Raw genomic sequence first — 22,909 nt, forward strand, 5'->3', positions numbered from 1 at the left:
GCCTTGATGTTTTTTTTTCTCTAAGGATGAACTGGAAAAAGGACTGTTGAAGCACTCGGAGAGTGGCCTATTCTAGTGCGAAGGGCATGACCTTGAATGCTCTGGAGAGTACGCAAGTTTGTCTCACATATGCTTGAAATAACAGGCACATATACTATAAGAATCCCATAAAAGCATTCTGCATATCACCTGCACTAGCCTCGTCAACAACCACAATGCTTTTCTGCCCACAAATCACATGGGACGGGAAACAGACTCTTTGGAGCACAATTTTGATGCAACGTGCACTGCCCAGACATTGAATCTCAAGAAATACGGTGCCTTCCTTCACTACCCCCATGACTACAGGTAAACTGGCATCAATAATGGCTATGTTGATGTCACAAATGATGCCATAAGACTCCTTACTGAGCGAGATGAATGTCTAGACAGCGATGCACTCAAGCTCTGTGGCGGCCTTCAGTGACTACAGCACAGCCGTATGGTAGACGTCTACTGTTGCAGTGTAGTAGTGATTTCGTCAGGCACGAAGGCCTCCAGCTGCATAGAGACAGCTTGGCTCTTAAGCTGCCTCATGTTATCCACTGGGCGCACAAGGGCAATGTGGATAGTGTGCCGCATTGGTTGGTTTCCAGTCTTCACACACTGCCACCCCTTAGATTGTAGAATGGCTGTCACAGTACTGCGGAGGTCAGGGCTCAATTATTGAAGCAGGACATATTTTTATTGAACTGCAAAGCTTCCAGAGTAAGCTTTATAGCGTTCCTTTGTAGCTGTATGATTATGCTCTGTAGGATGTGAATAAGCAATTACTACCTAAGCAAAATCTCCTCCACCTTGGTGCAGTTTCCTAAATACTGCTGTAGGACAAAGGACGCAGTATCAAAAGTATTTCATAAAGCGCAGGCAAGTTTAGAACTTCAGAATTCATTGCTATGTGCTGATTAGCTTAGCTTGTGTCATTCATGGTAAGGCGGTGCAGCTCAGAATATACTGGTCACAACACAGTCAGTATAATATTGAGTACAGTTACTTTATCCAATGCGGGATTGTGTGGCATTATTAAATAAATCACAACAGTGAAAAGATTGAAGGGAAAAGCACCCGATTGTCTCACCACACCACTAGTCATCGCCACCACAGCACAATAATTGCAAGACATCCTCAGGCAGACAGCTTAAATAGGTGGCTCACACTAAGCAACTTTACCATGACATTACAAAAGCTGCATGAAATTCCCGGCAAATAATGCAGGAACAAAGAACAGAACCTGCACATACCACTCCCATGTAAAATGTGCTCCCAAAGCAAGGCAAAAGGCAGCATGCACATTTTTAAAGGAAAAGCAAACAAATGTTACCTAGAGGAATGCTACACTAATGAGGTTTCGTACAAGCAATACAGCGAAACAACTTCAATGCACTTCACAGAAAGGAAATACGTGCGTGTAATGAAGGCTTGAGGGCTAGACGAGTTGCAGTGGGCTCATGTTTTGCAAGTCAAGGATAGATGACAGCAGAAAGGTGAGACTTGTACTAATCAAATAAAGGTAATTTGGAAGAAGCAACAAACTATAGCTAAATTAAACTAAGCAGACAGCGGAAGAAAATAAAGAAGGGCTGGTAATGGTTGGCAGATTTCTAGATTTCAGCTTTATATGGAGAACTCTGAGGAGACAGCCACATTTCCTTTCTGCAGGTGTTGCACACATCAGTGACCACAGCAGATCGATAGGAATGCTATTAATTTAATCTAAACTTTCATGAAGCTATACCCTGGTAAATAAAAACCTGCACGTGGCCAGATTCTGCTCAAGCAAGCTAGCGCATCAAGCGTGGTAGGTCTGGTGGCAACCAATTCATAGTGTTTTATGGTAAGAGGTAAGTTATGAAAAGAATACTGAGTAGCAAAATGTGTTACTTCTTTCAGATAACGCTCACCATTCATTCTGGGGCTTCCTCGTGCGGCAGTACCAGGCCTTCTAGCAAAGCAGTCAGCGACAGGCCAGTGCCAAACTTTTGCACGACTGCATCCCACGGCAGGCCCACTACAACAGGTGCAGAATTATGCCCTGGGGCATCATCAAAGATAGATCAATCGCTGGCCAGCATTGTATGAAAAAAAGAGCCAATCTTCAAGGTATTAGAGTACCAAGCACAGCACTTTCTATACCTGTCCAAGACAGCCCAGCCTAAATTCTCTAGACAATATAAAACAAAAATCAGCTGCGAGCAGTTGGGGCCATTATGACAATATGTGACGCTGAACACAACCCATTTTATTCAGCGCCGCATGGGTGTTGTTTATAGTTCCTGTCACCTGTGCAGCGCTATATAATTGCCAGACATGAAGGGCACTGTGTCAGTGATATTTGAAACAACATTTCAAAGGTGTGCCAAACTCTCATTAATTTCTCCATTGTCGCTCTCTCAATTCCACTTTGATAATGCAAACTGATCATCACATATTCAAAACAGAAGAAACCTTCCAGAAGGTAAACAATTCTTTTTTGTTGGCATTCTTGATGCTTATACACCCTGTACACTATTCCCCCCCCCCATAATACTTCGAAAGAGGGCCTTCAGGGGTAAATAGCCAGTAAGATCTGCGTTAGCCGGGCTTGTATGAAGAGGTGAAACAAGATGAGCTTCCCTAACTATTTGCAAACACTGTAGTCTAGAGTTTCACACCTTGTTTAGTTGTCCTTTTTTCTCGTTTTATTGCTCTTTGGCCCTTTGCTTCATTTAATTTTATTCTATGATTCATTGCTTCTTCCAAAACATCTCCACCTGAAACTGCTTGTGTCATCTCTTTTGTCTTTTGTCATCAACTTTCTGCACTGCACAGATATAAAAAACTTTCACACAAACAATTGTGCTCCATAGCACCAGTCACCTGTGAGCCTTTGTGCAAAAAAAGTACTTTGGCTAGCAGATGCATAAAACCTAATCAGCATGACACAATACAAAAGTGTAACACAGGAAGCAGGCCCATACTTGGAGAGCTGAGTTCCATTACAAAGGGTAAACACACATGCACAAGTAAGCTAAACTGGGCTAGTCGGAGCAATTGCATCTTCGAAATACGTAGCGCGAAAAACAAGACACAGGCAAGATGAAGACTGTGGCTAGTTTCTGTGGCCCTCCTGCTTTCTACTGCTGGAATTTTTCTTGTATCTAAGGTCTGCTAAAGCTGTTTGATTTTTAGAAAATTTTTCTGGAGCCTCAGGTGCAAAAGTATTTGTGCTATGTCATCTTTACTCCTGTGTGTACTTGGGTCCTGAATTCATCATGCTGTGCAGATATTCACACCTTTTAGTGCTTATGCTACGCAGCTAAAGGATCAAATTATATTCCTCACTAAGCAGTAAGACTGCCTCTGTAGAAGGTACAAAACCATAGCACAATATTCTGCTGCTTTAAACTCAATGTGTAAGGGGGGGTTCTAGCCAAGTTCGATCTATATAGTGTCTGCTATGCCCACCAACAGTTCAAGCCAAATGTTCAGTCTGCAAGCATCCTTTGCGTTTCGCAGGCATCGTCTTCTTCACAGCACTGATCCAGCATGGCTGTCAGCTATGCTACTGTAGAAGATGTTGCTTGCACAGGAGCCGCAGACAAACTGGTTTATTCCAGCCGCTGCGCGTCGCTTCTCTTACTTCTTTGCCTCATAGCGTGCGGTGCTAACAAGTAACCCCAGGGCCTCCCCCTCAGGAGATGGAGTCGTTCCAGTGAGGTGAACAAACCATTTGTACTCATGCGCTCTACATAGAGCATGTTCTTTGTAAGCTCTTTGCATCGTCACTACAGTCTCTGCTGCATTCTTGCCGAGTAACAAACAAAACTTCACAACAGCATGTTCTTCGTGACAATGTGCCATTTCTTCATGTCCTAAGAGCACTGCAGACACACGCAGAAACCACACGCCATCGTTGTCGGTTGATGCCACTTGGCATACCGACTCAGGAGAGGTCCTCCCACTGCATCTCGTATGACGAGTAAATCATGCGCAGGAATACGATTCCGGTTATTTTTGGGTTCCCCTCGTACATGGCCAGCATGTCACTCAATGTGTGGTTGAACCATTCAGTCATACCATTGTTTCCAGGGTGGTAGGCCATTGTAGAGCGGTTAACAATGTGGCATTGGTGGAGGAGAATTTATATGGTGTCCTACAGAAAAGCACGGCTACAGTCGCTCAGAAGTTTTTTAGGTAAACCATGGCGCAGAACAAGATGATAGGGGATGAAAGACGACGCCTTGCGCGGATACAGATGGCGAGGAGGAGCCTTTTACGTAGCAGGTGAGGTGGTCTACTACCACTAAGAGCCAGTAATTTCCAGCCAAAGTGATGTGAAGTGTCTCGTAGAGGGTGATGCTAAGGCAGTGAAATGGTAGCATGGGGCAGGGCAAGGGCTGCAGCTGAACAGTGGAACGGCAAGGAGGGATTCTGCGTTGGAGGCATTCCAGGTAGGAGTGATCATAATGCTGTACAAAGCGGAACATGCCTTGCCAGTTTAAGTAGAGTCAAAGGCGTGTGTAAGTCTTCAACACACCGGCATGGGCACACTGAAGGTTACAAGCAGTCCAGGAATGACAAGCAGCCTTTTGCACCCGTCGTGAAGATAATTTCAATCACAAAAGACACCAGCTTAGTGTTGAACATGTCTCAATGTAATTTGCTTGTTACTTATGTTCCATGCGGTTCTTGCGATGAATTCATATCCACAATACTGTATTCTTTTCGCCCCTTATACTAGGGTCCACTGAGTGCCTGCCGTATTTGTTAAATACACAAATTATATAAGGAAAAATGGTGGGCTTCACAGCGAAGAGTCTGGGACACAGTAACAATGTAATGGGCGACGCGGTCTCATCAAGTCCCGTCACAGCAGATCAAGCTTGCCTGAATAAAAGACTTCAATCAATCCATCAATCAATACACAGTGTAGGCAGTAGAGCGAGGAGAGAAGCGATGCAAAGGTCCTGGCATTGCTCAGACGGCACCTTGGCTACGTCGAGGGAACAGGAAACGCTTGCGGCGAGAAATGTGAAGTCGAAGTCGCATTGGAGAGCAGAGATGGAGAGGATCTCGGCATCACAACGCTTTTGGCCAGACCGATAGATGACTTCAATGTCAAATTCTTGTAAATGTAACATCCAATGATGGCGCACATTCGCAACTGCATACTCCTGTAAGCAAAGTTTCCGTTATGCAAGAACAGCACCGAGGCCCACCCCCAACTGGCATCAGCGTGGATTTCAGTAGATTCGCTGCGGTCAAAATGCTGGAGGACTGGAAGTGACACTAGAAGGCACCGATGTGTGAAGGAAGCCACACTACAGGTGGGCGTCCAAGATGAGTTTTTGAGTTGGCTGGCTAGCAACTCACTCAGGGAGAAAAACACAGGAGAAATTGCAAGCGAAACGGCGGAAATAAAGCTTCGCTGCTCCTTCAGTGAAGTTGGTAAATTGAACTCGGCGACTGCACGCAGTTTGGTAAGATCGGCAAGGATACAATCTTTTGAGACAATGTGGCCCAAGATAGTAAGCCGCTGAGCAGCAAAGCAGCACTTCTTCAAGTTCAATTGCAAGACTTCTTCGAGGTGAACCAGGTCGTATGCAAAGTCTCTAGAAAAGACGACGATACCATCCGGGTAATAAAAATGTGTGAGTTAAGTCTGCTGTGAATAGTGTCCATCAGTGCTTTTTTTGTCTCCTTTCTCATCCCTCTCTCGCGCTGGTAGACTCACCGTGACACCATACCAACTTGCCCTAGTTTCTATCCTTCTGTCCTTCCTCACGAGTGGACGAGCCAAAGCAGTGTCATCTGAGTGGTCTCCTGCACAGCAGTATTGTACACAAAGACAATGAAAGAATGATGGCATCCCAGGTCGTGCTTGATGTCCATATACACGGCGAGCATGTCAGCAACGCTCTGTAAGTCCGTTGGTCTGCGCAACGTATGCAGCAGTTAAACGATGGCGTGTGAGGCTCTAGTTCGGAATGGCTTGAGTAAGCTTGGCCGTAACTGATGTTCTCATATGATTGATGAAACCTTTTGGGGCACCGTGGTGCAAAAGGATCTCCTCAACAAAAAATTTAGCAGTTTGAGCCGCAGTACCACTTGGCAGGGCTTTTGCTTCCCCATAGCGTGAGGTCAAGTATTCGGTCGCCATGATGATCCACTTGCTGCTCGATTATGGCGTTGGGAAAGGACCAACGAGACCCATTTCAATCTGCTGAAAGAGCTTGCTCAGTAATGGTATGGGTTTCTGTTGTCCAGCTCACCTGATAAGTGGCATCTACCATCGTTGACACTCATAGCATATTTTGACTTAACGTGTGACGTCGGCAGAGTCATGGCCAGTAGTAATTATCTTGAATGCATTGTAGTGTGCGAATAAAACCAAGGTGCCCTGCTGTTGGCTCGTCATGCGAAGCCTGCAGAATGCTCGTTTGCTATTCTGGATGAAAAAGAGGTATGCGGCCTTACTGGGGGCCAAGTTCTTCACGAGGATGCCATTTGGAAGATAGAGAACAAGCCATGCTTGAATGACGCTAAGGGCGAAGAAACCTTGCCTTCCAGATGCTGGGAGAGATGCTAGGTCGGGGTCCAAGCGTTGGCGTTGCACAAAGTCAGTGGTGCTTATCGGTCCCGAAGGGCACCCTCATCATCCTCTTCCAGCCGGTTGTCGACAGGGGCTTGAGGCAGGCAGTTCGCACCGGTGTGCTTGTGTCCAGATTTGTAGATGATGGTGATGAACTCCTAGGGGAGCAAACTCTATCAAGCAGCGGGGCTGGAGGGGTCTTGCAAACTGGCAAGCTAGCACAAAGCATAGTTATCGCTGACCACGTTGAATGGTCGCCGGTAAAGGTAGGGGCGGAATTTCGAGGTAGTCCAGATAATGGCAAGGCACTCCTTCGCAGTCGTCGAATAGTTGGCCTCGGCCTTGGACAGGCAACAGCTAGTGTCCGCAATTACTCTCTCTAGTGCATCGGGCTTCTGAACGAGGACGGCACCTAGGCTCATGCTGGTTGCGTTGGTATGAATTTCAGTCCTGATGTTTTCACCGAGGTACCCAAGGACCGGAGTGGGCTGTAATATATGCTGAAGTTCCACGAAGGCCTCCGCCTGCGGCGCTTCCAATTTAAAAGGCATGTCTGTCTGCCTTTGTCACTTGGGTCAGAGGCCCGGCGATGCGTGAAAAGTTCTTGACAAAACGTCAGTAATGAGCGCACAGTGCGAAGAAAGTGTGCACAGATTTTCTGTCGGCCAGCGGTGGAAACTGTGCGATAGCAGATGTTTTCCCAAGGGTCTGGGTTTACTTCATCTTTGCCTACCATGTGGTCCAAAACCAGCCGCTCCTCATAGGTGAAGTGGCACTTCTCTGCTTTCAAGGCTGGCGCGGATGACTTGATTGCTTCCAGCACTGTTCAAAGCCTTTCAGGTGGTGATCAAGTTCGATCACCTCGATTTTCCAGTAGCTACTCTTGAGGTCCATCGACGAGAAGTACTTGAGTGTGTCGTGGAAATGAGAGAAGGGGTAGACATCCTTCATTATGTTGTTCTACTTGTGGGGATTCGCGCTGTCTCGAGGGCAGCCTGTGCTTCTCCTTTTCGACTATAGCGAAAACCTGTCCGCTAGCGGAGGCGCGGTACTGCTCTGGACGCTGCCTAACCACCCGCTGGGCCCTCCGGTCTCGCGGAGATCCCGGCTGCGCTCCACAGGGGGGGGGGGGGTCGTGCTACGTGGTCCGCTGATTGGGCTGCGGGGGTGTGACGTAGGGGCGAAGTTGTGCTGTTCGGTAGCCGGTTGTGGGAGCGCGGGGAAGTTGGTGGAGGGCGGGCGACGGGGGCGGAACACGGGCCGACGCAAGCGGCAAGGTACGTGAGCGACCGATATTCACTGTCCCCGAGGCCTTTGCCGACGGGCATTCGCGTGCCTTGTCGCACAGACCCCGAACATCGCAAGCTGAGAGCCTCACGCCCCGCCCTTGCGGAACCTGCGAGCGCCCGGCGAAACCCGCCGAGTAACCGCCGCCGCTGACTCGAGTCAGCCGCGGCTCTCACTAGAGTTTTCCTGCTGCACCGGTCTGAGCGCTTATCTGCTGCGGCCCGCTGTCGGGTGGCGGTGGACGCCAGGTCCGCACGGGTTGAACGAGTGCCGCATGCAGTGCTTGTGTATATGTGTATCGTAGTTGTCCGCACAATATATACGTGTGCTGTAAACGTGCTAATGCCCTTGGATTAAGAGCGCACGAGCGCGGCAAGAGCAGACCGGCGGACCCCTTTCGGCTCGGTGCTGGAACCACGCAGTGGGTCTCTCTCTTTGCACGCCCCTGGGACATGTAAGGAAGCCCATTCTTGGGCTATGTACTGACCCCGTGCGCGGAGGAATTGAAAGAAGTACCCACAAACTGGTGCCAATCGATGCAGAACCAAAGTGTGTCTGTTCCTGGGAACGGCTAGGTTGATGTCGAAGGTGGGAGAGGTCTCTTGGTTAAGCGAATCTTCACCAAGCTCGTTCAAGGTGACAGGATGCATTGGTGGTGTTTGAAGAGAGGGCTGCCTCCATCGAAAACATGATGGACTTGGACTGAAGGCCGGGGATCGTTTGATGCTTGGTCAAAAAGTCCGTGCCTAATATCATGTCTCCGGAAAATTACTGCAGGACCATGAAGGTCGTAGCAGGATCTCCAGTAGTGCAGATTTGTGGGCCATCCCAAGTGGTCGTCACTAACTTGAGCTGAGCTACAAATGGTTCACTGATGACAGTAGTCTGCACTTGTGTCCATTAATGGGGTTACTGTGGAACTGCCGAAAGCCACTTCGAGGACGGTGGTTTTTGTCCTCGCTTTGCAAGTTGGTCTTGGAGTCCGATCTCGGCTTCTTCGGGTGCTGTGATCGTGGCTGGGTAGGTCGTTGCGATTTTTCTGGGCGGAGGCATCAAGTTGGGTCTCGTTGTGGTCGAGCTGGTCGCTGTATGCCGCGTCGGCGTATTGGGGGCGATGTCTTCATGCGGCGTGGTAGGTGGAGGATCTTCCGCATTTTGCTCGCGAGCAACTCATCTCCAAAGGTTGCAGTCTTTAGTTTCCCCTGTGCAGGCTGGGTGACCTTCTATAAATGGCCCCTGCGTGGCAGCAGGTTGGAGATGCGAAACAAGCTGTTGATGGCGACAATGAGCAAGACGGACGGCTCGGTTCCCGGGGTTGCTGGTTGGGCCAGAGTCAAAGAAAAAAACCGCGAAAAACCCATTCACCTGTACGGGCAGTGCCGGAGAATGTGGACGGGCTAACCACCGTGTAAGTAGAGTGAGTGACGCTGGTTGGGGATCCTACAGAGGTCTGCTTTTCTTGGCTTGGGGTCTTTGGAGCAGTGAATAGGACTCCAAGCACAGACTGGCAGGACAGCTTTGTCTGCGCGCCGCGGCAGCATAAGTCATGACCTGGGGTTCCGTGGCCATTGGGGCCGGGGTGCGAAGTGCCTGCTGCACTTCTTCTCGTGCTACATTCATAAAAGTTGCTGCTTGAGGCTGCAGGGAAGATGGCAGCAACTGTCGGAGTTCCTCGCGGATGATTTTGTGGGTGACTTCCTGCAAGTTCTCGCTAATGGTGGTCGTCGAGTCTGGGTGGCTGTGGCACAGACATGAACACCTTGCATTAGAAAGCCCACCTTCTTTTCGCTCATGTTGGGATTTTCAAGTCGAAAAAGGCCCGTGTGCTGTGCGATGTCAGTGCACGTTAAAGAACCCGAGGTGGTCGAAATTTCCGGAGTCCTACACTACGGCGTCTCTCATAGCCTCAGTCGCTTTGGGACGTTAAACCACAATAAACCAAACCAAACCAAGTCGAAAAAGGAGTTTCGTTTCTTCAACATATGCAGCACTTGAAGTACTTGGATTGCAGAGCCCACTACATGACAGTATGTAGCCAGTGTATCACCACGAGTCTGGTTCAATCACTTGACTAAGCCAGTGGTTTGTGTGATGACATAGCCATGTGTGACATGCATTGAGAAGTTTGTGAACCCTTCAGATAAGAAGGCTCGTGCCTGGTCCCTAAGTCATGAGCAGCATACCCTAAAAGAGCGGCATCTGAGCATAATAAGTGAGCTGATCAACAGCGACAATCTGAGGGTCAAGGAGGGCAAAAGACATAGTGGTCCACCTGGACAGTGCTGCCACTGAGAGGCAGTGCACGAGTGAACACAGTCAATGGTACCATAGTCCTTCAATGTTTTTCTGGTCACGAAACTCCGGACAAAGTTCCATATAGGGACAGCGCGCGCCGCTAGTGGCGCGGCTGTCGGCAAGGGGCCACGAATAGCTGCGCGAGCCCTGCTCGCAGCGGTTGTTTTCCGGCCAACGGGCGCACATTCACTCGGTAGTTGTGCTTTCTTGGGATCGGTATTTGGGCTTAGAATGGACGCTACTTTACTGGTTATCACCTGAAAGCTTGGCTGCAACATCCAGACGCTAAAAACCGTGTGCGGTCGACGACGGCCGCTAGTAAACCTTGTTAGCGGCTGTTTTCTGGCACACAATCAACATGATTACTTTCTCTCTTTGCTTTTTACAAAAACAAAAACACGGTTTTTGTGCATTGGTCCAGCCTTCACATTCATTTCTACCGCAACTTGCCTACAACTGGAAGATCTAGTTCTGGAAAATCTAGCGTAGTGATCAGTAACATATCTATATGTGTCTGAGTTGCGACTGTGTCGGCCGAGTCCCCGCTTTCATCTAAGTGCACAAGGCTGCTTAAGGCTGCTGTTTACCGTGTGAGAAATACTGCAATCTCAATAATGCTGCAAACAAAACGTTATGGCGGAATTTTAAGAACAGGAATGTGCGCTACATATAGCGATCACATGACGACTGCACCGGTAGTTTCATGGTGCTATCTCAATTTTTTTCCTGACACTTTCGGAGGTGGCAAAGCCAGCTGCTGAAGACTCTTGCTACGTAAAGAATATATTTACGCTTTCTCACGCTGTGACTACGGAGGCGCTGACAAGTGCAAGGAAGTTTTTACACATATACGTTCGCACATCAGCTCGGTTTAACCACGTTAAACCCCTAGCGCTTTTAGTTTTTTTCATGTTTCTTCGCGATTTATATCATTGTTAATTTTGGTTTATTACGTGGCCGCTCACAGGTTGTCTCTCAATTTGGTAGTGCGAAGCCAGCCCATGAGCAATGAACAACACGTTTAGCCTGTTTGGCTCATAGTTTTGCTTTACTGGTTCGTTGGTACGTCTGGCAACGATATTAGAGTGATGTTAAGCTCTGATCGAGGTTAAGCTGGTCTGATGCATTCGTTTCGAAGGTGGACGTTGATGAAGACAACGGTGTGCAATGCGTGCAGCGCGACAGTGTGTTGCAGTTTAGTTTTTTCCTGTTTGGGTCAGCACGAAACACTGGCCAATCTACCACCGCGGGTATGTGCCATCGTTTTTGAGGCAACAACAACAACAACACGAGGCGTGATCGGCTGCTGTGATAGAACACTTCTCCCATGCAGTGGCCAGCGAAGGTGATCCTTTCGCGTTGCCGGGGGTTCGAAGTTTCCAGTCGCGGCAATATTTGTTTAATTTCTGCACCCTTAAATTCAGGGACGCCACAAGATTTTTTGTTGAATTTGACCCCATGAAGTATTGCTTTTGCACCAAAAGCCATCTGCACATTGAAGAGTACAGCTGCCTGAAATGCAACATCATCGCAGATTCGTGTTCAAGTACGCTGGTTGGCCTTCGAATATCCGTGGGACGGCGCCAGGCCTGAGCTTCAGCTTCTCGCGTTGTGGGACCACTGCTTCTCTGTTGATCACGAACTCGTGAGGCCAAATTAAATCCGCGGGCCAAAATGCGGCTCTCAGACACGGACATGCTTGCAGTCTTAGCTAAAGCCACCGCTTTCCTATCGGGGTATCGCCCGCCTCCATATTTTACGCTGCTCGGCTTGGCAGACAGAACAGCGAGGGCTTTTCCTGCGTACCTCCGTAGCCGGAGCGGCAACCTGTCACGCAGCAAGTATTCGACATCACAGGCTTGCATGTCATGTGCACTATACTTATTTCGCAAAGGAAGGCAAAGTGAAAAGAGAAAATAGTTGCTGCCGTACCGCCAGCGTCCCATTCCGCCCGTACACTGGGGTCACTCGCGGCCGTAGAGATGCTCGCTTCCTTGCGTGGTTGCCCCCACAAGACTCTTAGCGCCGCTTCGTGGAAGGCGCGGTAAACCTATGAAGCTCTCCCATAGCGTTAGGGAGCATAAAAACATTGAAGGACTATGATGGTACCATGGTTGTCGGATAGAAAATCCCAGCCCACGATGAGTTGATGACAGCAAGACTGAAACATAATGAATTGCACATTATAAAATGTCCGAATGGTGGCCCGGTGCAAACAACAAGGAGGTGAATGGGCTCGGCACAGGCGGCATGATGACTTGGGGAAGCGATTGGGACAGCTTTTCAGTCATCGAAAAGATGGCAGGACTAATGTCCACGAACACAAATGCTGTGATGCTGTCAGTGAAAACTTCGAAAACAAGTGCCGGAGAAGGCCGAGAACTTCAGCACATTGTCTGACACGCAGGTCATGCCCCATGTAGTGTAGCTATGCATTAGCATTGCGCATCAAAGACGACCTGATGTTTGAAATTATTCTGAATGTTTGTAGTGCTGCATCTGCTGTAGGCCACCTACAGCTTTGGGAAGTTGATACCTCATCATCATCATCAGCCTGACTACACCCACTCCAGGGCAAAGGCCTCTCCCATGTCTATCCAACTAACCCTGTCCTTTGTCACTTGCCGCCACTGCATCCCCGCAAACTTCTTAATCTCATCCGCCCACCTAACTTTCTGCCGTCCCCGGCTACGTTTGAGTTGTTACCTACATACTATATATTACTCTTGTGCTGGGCACTGTTACCACATGTTCAAGAGCCCCAGGCAGCGAAAATTAGTGCACAGTTCACTTCACTGCACACCAGAGCAACCATGCAGCTTCATCACATCCAACATCCAGAACACACAGATGCTAGCATCGGAAGCACACAAAATATGTAGAGTCACCAAGCCACTTGTGCTGAAATCCTTGCTTGCAAACACAGCACTTGCTCATGCAGTGCGTATCTTCAGTGCCCACTATTGCTCACCGAGGTCATCTGTACCTTCCGCACTACTACAGCCATCTCAGTGCGATGCAAACCTCGATATGTGGGCTCGCACAAGCTCTTCTATGCTCACTTGCTCAAAGTGGCTGGAAAGAGTGGGTGGTGGAGATAGCAGCATGGTCACCTGTGCACTGGCAAAGCTGCCACTCTCCATGAGCTCATCGACAATGCTGAGAAGCTGAGTGACGTAGCCTGCATCACATCAATGGAAATAGAAAAGAAAACGTGGGAAATCTGCAATCATAGCCAATAATGCAACAAACTGTGAATCTGCCTTCTTCTGGCTGTTTAATCTTCATGTACACAATTTCTGCTTATAAAATGTGTCACGTTTCTGAAGGAAGAAAATTTGCAGAAACTTTAAGTTGCATTTGATTTAAATAAAATTTAGGAAGCAGTTTAGTAGGTTGCTTCTGTACGTTCAGCATTGCTAGACCAATAAAAAAAATTGCGTTTGCAACACTTAAATACACTACTGCAGGTGCTATGCTACGCTCTTCAGGCAACCGCTACTAAATTTTTAAAAGGTATATGTTTCGCAAAATCGGCCAGTCAAAATTACTTGCTCCATCTTCCTCTCATACATGCTTATGAAGCTTAACCCAGCGATCAAGATGGCTGTCGCCAAAGAGTGGAAAGAAAGGGTGTTACTGAGTACCTAATTGTTCTCACTTTTTGGCGCCATAATACGCAAGTACAAATTTCACCATCTCTTTCCTTATCAAAGAAGTACACGTAGTAAACAAATTCCCAATGAATGGTGTCACACCAATATTAGTTTTTTTTCAATTTTTTCTATATACGCACCATACGTTGCTGGCTCTTTGACAGGACACACAACCGGCTTGCCCTTTGTTGATATGGAATGTTCTTTTTTGCCACCGCAATGCGCCAGTGGCAGTTCTGCTTTGGGCTCGGTTGGCATTTTCATTATAATGTAGTGCTGCCAGCCCTTACCTGCAGAGACAAATGTAGATCCACAGAGATTCATATTGTTACGTGACAGCAAGCGATGAAGAAAGGACTGCATGACCGATGGCGATGATATGATTTAATGTCTGCGAGCCTAGCACGAGCGCTCCTGCCCATGCCACTGCCCGCTTCGTCGTCTTCTGGTCCGTCACATGACTCGGGGCCATGAAGCGATCGTCCCAATCGCGCGATCTAGAAGAATGCCACAGAAGATGACAAGCAGGACGTGACGATGGGCGTGGCAGACATATGAACAGAGAAGAGAAGATGAAGGGCTTGCCGTCACGATGAAAGAGATGATGAGCGGGTGAAGCCAGGTCCACGAAGACTGAGGAGCCACCGGTTTCTGGAAGTCAGCGTCGAGGCCCGTAGACACACCCAACGGCAGGGGCTGGGGTACTTGTTTCTAGTTTGAGTGTCGGTGGTCAATGGATTGTCTGGTCAGTGGCGGCGGTCTCGGTTCAGTGGGGTCGTAGATCGTTGGGTCTTCTAGGTTCTCAGTGGGTTCTTATGTGGGCGTTGAGTGGGGTCACAGGGCAGTTGCGGCGGTCCTTGTGTCGTCGTGTCTTCTGGTCGGGGCTTGGGGCGGGGCGGTGAAGAGCGGCGGCGTCGGGGCATACCTGGCAGGCTGGGGAAGCGCCGGTAGGTGCGAAGCCGTGAGCTCTCCACAGAAGACCTCGGTGTACAGCAGGCTCTTAAGCTCCGGGACCGGGATGAAGAAGGTACCCAGCACCTCCACCAAATGTTACGTGACGGCAAGCGATGAAGAAAGGACTGCATGACCGATGGCGATGATATGATTTAATGTCTGCGAGCCTAGCACGAGCGCTCCTGCCCATGCCACTGCCCGCTTCGTCGTCTTCTAGTCCGTCACAATATCACTATTTAACATACAACCTACTTACAACAGGCACTTGAAGAAGTGTGAAAGGCTAACACATACCGAGCAAGCATCCATTGGTTTGAAAAGCTGTAGGTTTTCGGTGCGAACCTTTTGATGACTGAGTGAAATGACTCTAGACTTGATGTCTGGTAGTCTGGAGATATCTTCCTCAGGTCATCCAGAAGCCGCTTGTTGTTCACAACAACATAGATATTGTCATAGGTGCCAGTGCCTGGTCACAACATGCAATAACAAATACCACTATGTAAGGTTCACATCACTTGGTATTGTTTAATAAGTGCATTACAAGTTGAGCACCAGTCGCACATTACATTCACCTAACCACTATCGCCTTCATGTAAAATTACCAATGCCATCAATAATATATACTGAAGATGACTTTATTTCCTCTCAGACAAGCAATATGTTCTGCTATAGACAAAAATCTGAAAATCTGTGTGTGCATATGAACCCCTTTTTCACAAAACACAGCATTACTGGCTAAAAATGTTAGGAATTAACGCATGCCATACCCTTTGACACTAGTGGATTTGCAGCCTCATTCTTCCATAGAAGACAAAAACACCCAATTAATCATTTTTCTTATCATCCGAAGCTGTCTTCACAATCAAAACTCAGCTACGGTGTTCCTCAGTAAAACATTCCACCACGTCAGAGAAGAACAAGTGAGAATAGCAGACAGTAATTCCCAGGCGCGCCGTGGAACTTAGCAATATCTCGCTGTCATTCTTGTTCAGAAAAGATTTGTTTTTCTTTTCTTTTTTTTTCAAAACATGAAAAGGCTCTAAAGTTCTGCCGAGAAGGAAATGCAGACAGCATCACCGACTTCATGAGAAGAGCACCACAGGCTTTGAGAATAAAAAAAAATTGAAAGCCCGCGTGCACAAACGCAGACACCCTGCTGCAAAACATTGAAAGGGTATCATAGCAGCCCTAATATAGTTTCCTGTAAAAGCAGGTGTTAATCCAGCTCCAAGATCTTGTTTCAGTGCAGTGCAAGTACCTGGAAAAATTCACTTCCTTGGCAACAGGTCGCCATGCTCGCAGTCAGTATACTCATCACAGTGGTCTGCGTGCTTATCCTGAACATGATTCAAGAAGGTCTTCCAAATGGCCACAGTTAGGTCACGATTGCTGGAGCCAACCTTCACAGCAAAGTGCATGTGGTTCACAATGGATGAACTCCACTCCTTGATGATGACTCAACCCTTTGTCTTGGAAGCTGCAAGCAACTTCTTGCGTAGCCCTGCAGATTGGCGTGAATGAAAAGATGAGGAAATAAGAAAACATGAAGGTGTGCAGATACTCGGGGACAGCTTGCTGTGGCTATGCAGAGGAAGCTATAAGTATGCACTGGCCAGCTTACATGCTTGTGTTTCTGGTTCGTGAGCACGCTTGTGAAAGCCTGCACCTCACGCTCATACACTCCACTGCACAGGCACAGAAAATTGTCCCCAATTATAGACCAAATGTATGCAGCCTGGTTATTCGTGAGCTGTTCATAACCCGGGATTACGCATATTACTTTCATTGAAACTTCAAAGCAAAGGTGATGCAACAATTATTTAGCTTATTTTACTTGTTAAACATATAACTTTATTTTTTGCTCACTTTACAAATCTAAAACCAGATTGGTTTCTTTTCGTTCGTGTTTTAAGTTCATTCTCTCACAATAAGTGCTTCCAACATACCATGCAATAACCAAAAAAAAAGGAATGTGTACATTATTCTAGAATTATAGCTCCATCAGGTAAGCAAGTCCTCTTGGTGTTATACCGAGCTGCTGTTCAAATCAGCCTTATTTTTACCAAAAACATGCGCAATATGTTTAATCCAAAATCTCTATAATAAGCTATTCTATCTTAGTTTCCATAATTATTGCATTGGCATTAAAAATTCGTAACATGATCTAGCTAGCTTCCTTCTCACATTCTCCGGCCTTCTGTGGTGCATATTGGCATCGAGACTGTCCTTGCAGGTCTAGGGAAGCTCTTATAAACACCTTACACTGCCTTACAAACACTTGACACCAGTGATTACACAGTTCATTTCCCATTAACCAACGTCAGGAATGAAAAAAAACATTCCTTTAAGCTTCCCTTGCTTTCAATCGCTGTTGGCTTCCTTTCTATGTATAACATATCGAGCCCTTCGTTTCACTGCCGTAGCAGCCTTGGTGCCATAAGAAGCGTAAGAGGGTTCTTGTAGAACTGCCTCCCTTACATTCGATCCCAATCAATCTGGCACTTCATGAATCACAGGACGTTCCTACGTCTGCCACCATCGTCAAGGGTAGCGCTGGCGAACACTCCCAATGTTACGCACAACACAAGTACCCCCGAAAGCAGAAGACTGGACAGCTGTTCTCACTGCTGAGTTGATAGAGTATCCATATGCAGAATATAGAGGTCGTGGTTTTGGATCCCACAGGTGACATGGTTGATTTTCTTCGAATTCTTTATCAATTTTCAAACACAAAGTGATTACACTACTAATTTAACATTCACAAGCACAAATTAAAAAGTAAATTAAAAAATTTCCCGATGCTTCTATTGGTTTTGATGTCTCTTGGCTTCCTGCATCTTTACACCATTAAAGGCCTTTGTTTGAACTTCGTTTAAAATGTCTCCTCTGGCTGTAGTGCAGAGTGGCCCAATCAACTACAAAAGTATCCTTGCAACTGAGCAGTAATGTAGTTGTCCAGCTGTAGAGGTGCTAACCGTTGCCAACGTGCCAAGCATCAATGTGGTGGGGGATATCCGGCCTCACATCTCTCATATGGGCGCGCACTTGGGGATGTCAGTCGGTGACAGGTTCGAGGACTTTAACATTGTTGGCAGAAAGGCAGTCAAGACCTCTTTTCAGGCCCTCGAGCTCCATCGCGGCACTGCAGCTGACTTCATTGGACCGCAGAGAAAAGTAAATTGAAAGATATCAGAAATTACTGAAATCAGGGAACTGTGAACATGAGAAGTAGACAAAGCGGCGTTATCTCGACAAGCTGCATATAAACCACCTGGTTTATAGAAGTGTCCAGCAGGGAGTAGGTGCCATATTTTGCACTATCGCCAGGCGAGTCAGCACGGCTGTCCCCGGCCAGCTTTGCGCCAGTGGTGCTCAACTGGCTGAGTGAGGCTGACTTTTGTTCCCAAAGCTAGAAAGAGAATAATACACGCACACACGCACACACACACACACACGCACGCACGCACGCACGCACGCACGCACGCACGCGCGCACACACACACACACACACACACACACACACACACACACACACACACACACACACACACACACACACACACACACACACACACACACACACACACACACACACACACACACACACACACACACACACACACACACACACACACACACACACACACACACACACACACACACACACACACACACACACACACACACACACACACACACACACACACACACACACACACACACACACACACACACACACACACACACACACACACACACACACACACACACACACACACACACACACACACACACACACACACACACACACACACACACACACACACACACACACACACACACACACACACACACACACACACACACACACACACACACACACGCACACACACACACACACACACACACACACACACACACACACACACACACACACACACACACACACACACACACACACACACACACACACACACACACACACACACACACACACACACACACACACCTATGCGAACAGTTTTAGCTACAACAAAGAGCCATACTTTGGTCCTGTAACTATAGTCTTGACTTACAGCAACCTTTCAGAAAAATTCCTTGCATTATCAGTGAATGTGTGAACACTGCTTGCCAGCATATGTATTGGGTGCCCTACAATTTTTAAGTAGTAAAAGTAATTTGATCATCAAAACATGTTGTGGTCATGACTGTACACATAACACTACTCAGGCTGAAGGCTCATTCACACTTGCGAGTCGCAAAGGGCGTGCGACTCGCAGTCGCATGTGACCTCGGAGCAGCTCGCCACTACCGATTTTCACACTAGCAAGGCGACTACGCGAGTCGCCTTCTCGTTCTGTTCTCGTTCCAAACGAGAACCATCAGGAATGTGGTCGTTCGCGCCCTTTTTGCGTCTGCTGCGGTTCGCGCCAGTCACGGCTCGCGCTTGTCCCGAGACATTTTGTTGCATCGCCCTCGACTCAACACAAGCTTGTTTTACGGCGACCTCAGCGAGGAGGAAGCCGTCGTGGCTGTTCTGATGTGCACTGCGGCCGCGCAAGCGTTTGCTGCGCGCGCGCGTACGGCACAGAAAGAACGGCGACGGCGTCGCTGGTGGGTTCGACCATGCCTCCGATCGCGGGAAGTCGCCGGACATGCAAGCCGCCTGCTACCGCAGCTGCGGGCGCACGATGAAGAATACTACAGAGAGTAAGTTTTCATTTCTGTCTTTATGGCGCTAAGCACAACTTTGCAACCTTCCTCGTTCAATCCTTTTTTCTCCTTTGCGCATTCCAGCTTTCTCCGGATGCCGCCTCGGACTTTCGACACACTCCTGGATCTGGTGCGAAGTTCTATAACTGTGCGGGACACCAGATTCAGGAGTGCCATTTCAGCGTCTGACCGTTTGGCCATGACAATTACGTAACCCGCGTTGTCAGAAAAATGGTAACATTTTTTCTCATGTATAGCGTATAACAATTGTAGTTCCGACCATGTCATAACACAATGCTTGCTGAATTGATCTGTTTCATGAGTTCATGCTGCATAGTAGTGAGCACTGTTTTCATTATAAATAGTCAAGTATAAACAGTTCATCTGTGGTGTGTAAATCAATTTCCCAGTGAAGTGAGTATCTATGCTGTTCAACCTTTCTATGTCATTGCTTTGGCAGGTTCCTGGCCACGGGTCAAAGCCTGAGGGAGCTTTCTTACAACTTTTTGATAGGAAGGTCTACAGCGTGCTGTCTCGTGGCAACAGTCTGCCAGGCACTGTGGGATGTGCTAAAGCCACTCTACCTACGGCATCCACAGGTGGCAGACGAGTGGCTAAAAGTAAGCTTCTTTATATTAATTATGTTATTGCTGCTGTGCTCTGCAGGCAAAGGTTGTTACTGCACATGGTGTTCCGGAATACTTCACAGGAACAACTAATGAGTGACCAACGCAATTCATTTTGATATATGGAAGTATATCCGTTAAACTTTTTTCTGCAGATTGCAGCTGACTTTGAAGAAAAGTGGCAAATGCCACACTGCGTTGGGGCCATTGACGGCAAGCATGTCTTGGTTGAATGCCCTGCCAACTCTGGGAGTGCAAATCGAAATTATAAAGGATCATTCAGCAAGTCGTTGCTTGCTGGCTGTGATGCACACTACAGGTAAGGCTCTCTATTATGACAACCTTGGCATGTGCAGTTTGCTGACACCTTCTTAATAATGAGGCCGACCACAGGTTTGCATGACTGCTGACTATCAGGTAGCGATGAATAAATAAGACACACTGTCAATCTCAATGCCATGCAGAGGGCAACATTTCGTTTAAGCACTTTGGGTTTCAATCCATGTATAAAATTATTGAGAACTGCACATTCTCAGCAACTGCAACATGTAGTGACCTTTAAAACATAACTTACAGGTACAAATCAAAAGAACAGATGTCAGAAACACATTCATTGCTACTCAATCTGTACTGAATTTCAAACTGTCTTCCATACAGGTTCCTCTACGTCGAAATGGGGCACTTTGGAAGCGACTCTGATGGCGGAATTTTCGCCTCGTCGACGCTCCAAAAAAAGATTGCTGGTGGCGAGTGGGGCTTTCCCACTGCAAAGCCTCTAGGTGGTGAGGGGCCGCTGCCCTATTTCTTCGTGGGGGACGAGGCCTTCCCGCTGAAAGACTACATGATGCGGCCTTTTCCAAGACGAGGTAGAGGACCACATCTGAAGTTTCACAGCACTTAAAACGTAAAGAGCTATGTCACTGGCATGATCAAGCAGTGAAGTGTGCATCTGTCATAATCTGAATTTTCAATATTTTTTTCCTCTCCAAATATTGCATGCCTAGTTTCATCAATCTTTTTCATATTTTACCATTTCAAGAAAGCTGTAACACAGGCCATGTAAAGCATTCTAAGAGTTTTGTGTTGCATGCCACAAATTTGTAAGCCCAGCCTTTGCAGTGTCACTTTTTCATCTAACTAGGATGTTTGTGGCTCATTCCTGTAAACCGGTAACCTTGCTGTTAACAAGTGTATCGAAATCACATTACAGAAATGCCGCTCTAGGTGTGCATTGGCAGGAGTACCAGAAAAAACAATACATATGCAGAAACTTTTGTACATTTGGCAGCAGCATGAGCCTAAGTATTCTTCATGCTTGAAACTTCTCAGCTTCACTGAAGGCTCCAAGGTCATGCTTCCCATGCAAACAAGTAGACTGTTTGGTCTCACAGTGCACTGCTTGCGAATGAGAAGTGCATGCAAATGTTCTCTATACTTCATCACTCATGTTCTTGTCTTCAGCCCTGCATGAAACTGCGGTCCAGTCCAACTACGAGCGCCGAATTGTTAATTATCGGCTGAGCCGGGCACGCCGCATCATCGAAAATGCGTTTGGCATCCTGGCACAGAGGTGGAGGATTCTGCGGCGACCCTTCAAGGCAAAAACAGTTAACATCAATAGATATGTTGGTGCATGCATAGTGCTGCACAAATATCTCCTTAAAGAGTCCGCAGAATCCTCCTCCATGTACTGCCCGCCAGGCTCTGCCGACGCTGAACATTGGGAGGGCCGCCTCTGTCCTGGAAGCTGGAGGGATGACGACTCCAGCTCGGTCTTGAGGGCTCAAAGACTCACAGGCTGCAACGCTACACGGAATGTGGTTTGTTATACAGCTGTTTGTTCCAATCATTGCACTACATGTGCCACCAAAACAGGCGCATACATTAGGTGTCCGGCATTGTCAATCATACTTGTTCAACTTACTAAACCTCATGTAATTTGTTTTGATTTCTTATATACAGAAAATCTCAAAGGAAAAAAGTAACCCAATAAACTAGAGGGTTCTGTAGAACCCAGTTTCAGAAGTTCTCGTTTACAATGGTACACATCAGAGGCTCGGAGCATTTTGGCACTGTGTGACATGCAGCACTGGAGTTGGCTTATCAAGATAATGAAATATAACTTGAGTGCAATTTCTTCCCAGGCATGCCAAGCAAGTGCGTGAAAAGCTGACGCACCACTTCGTCACGGCAGGTGCAGTACCGTGGCAACATGGAATGGTGACCGCAAATCACGAGTAACCAGAGGTAGGTTACACAATGGTGAATTTTATTTTATACAATAAGTGCTTGCAAGATGATGTTTTGCTTGATAAAAATATGTACTGTCAGTAGCAAAAGTTGGCAGTCCTCCATGCCTTTGCTTCTAAGGGTATAGGAGACTGTAAACTTTTGCAACAGATGGTACTTTTACATGAAGAGGGAAAATATGAGCTTCTTTCATAAGAACAATGCATGAAGTGAGATCATTCATAAATTAAGTGCAAGTAACATTAGCAGTGAGTAGTTGAAGATGAAGATTGCACAAGTGTTTGTAAGTAAAAAGCCATTGGTATTTTTTATCGGTTCCTTATTTTAAAAATATCACCTAATCACATTTATCACAAAACATAAACAGGAACATAAATACTAGGCACATCGATATCAACTTGTACTTTTAAGGGCAGTCACGTCGCCGCAGTGGCTCAGTGGTTACGGTGCCAGACTGTTGACCTAAAAGATGCAGGTTCAATACCTGCCTCCACTATGACGTCCCTTATAGAGTTGCT

The 22,909-nt window shown here is 47.3% G+C and overlaps 1 pseudogene; it reads right to left on the bottom strand.

The window, feature by feature from the left end:
* Positions 1–13,200: 13,200 nt before the first annotated feature.
* The window catches only part of LOC149357353 (uncharacterized), a 60,746-nt pseudogene continuing 51,037 nt past the window's right edge, over positions 13,201–22,909 (bottom strand).

The sequence above is a fragment of the Amblyomma mixtum genome, chromosome 3 (assembly GCF_055824585.1).
Source record: "Amblyomma mixtum isolate Tamu chromosome 3, ASM5582458v1, whole genome shotgun sequence".
NCBI classification, from domain to species: Eukaryota; Metazoa; Arthropoda; class Arachnida; order Ixodida; family Ixodidae; genus Amblyomma; species Amblyomma mixtum.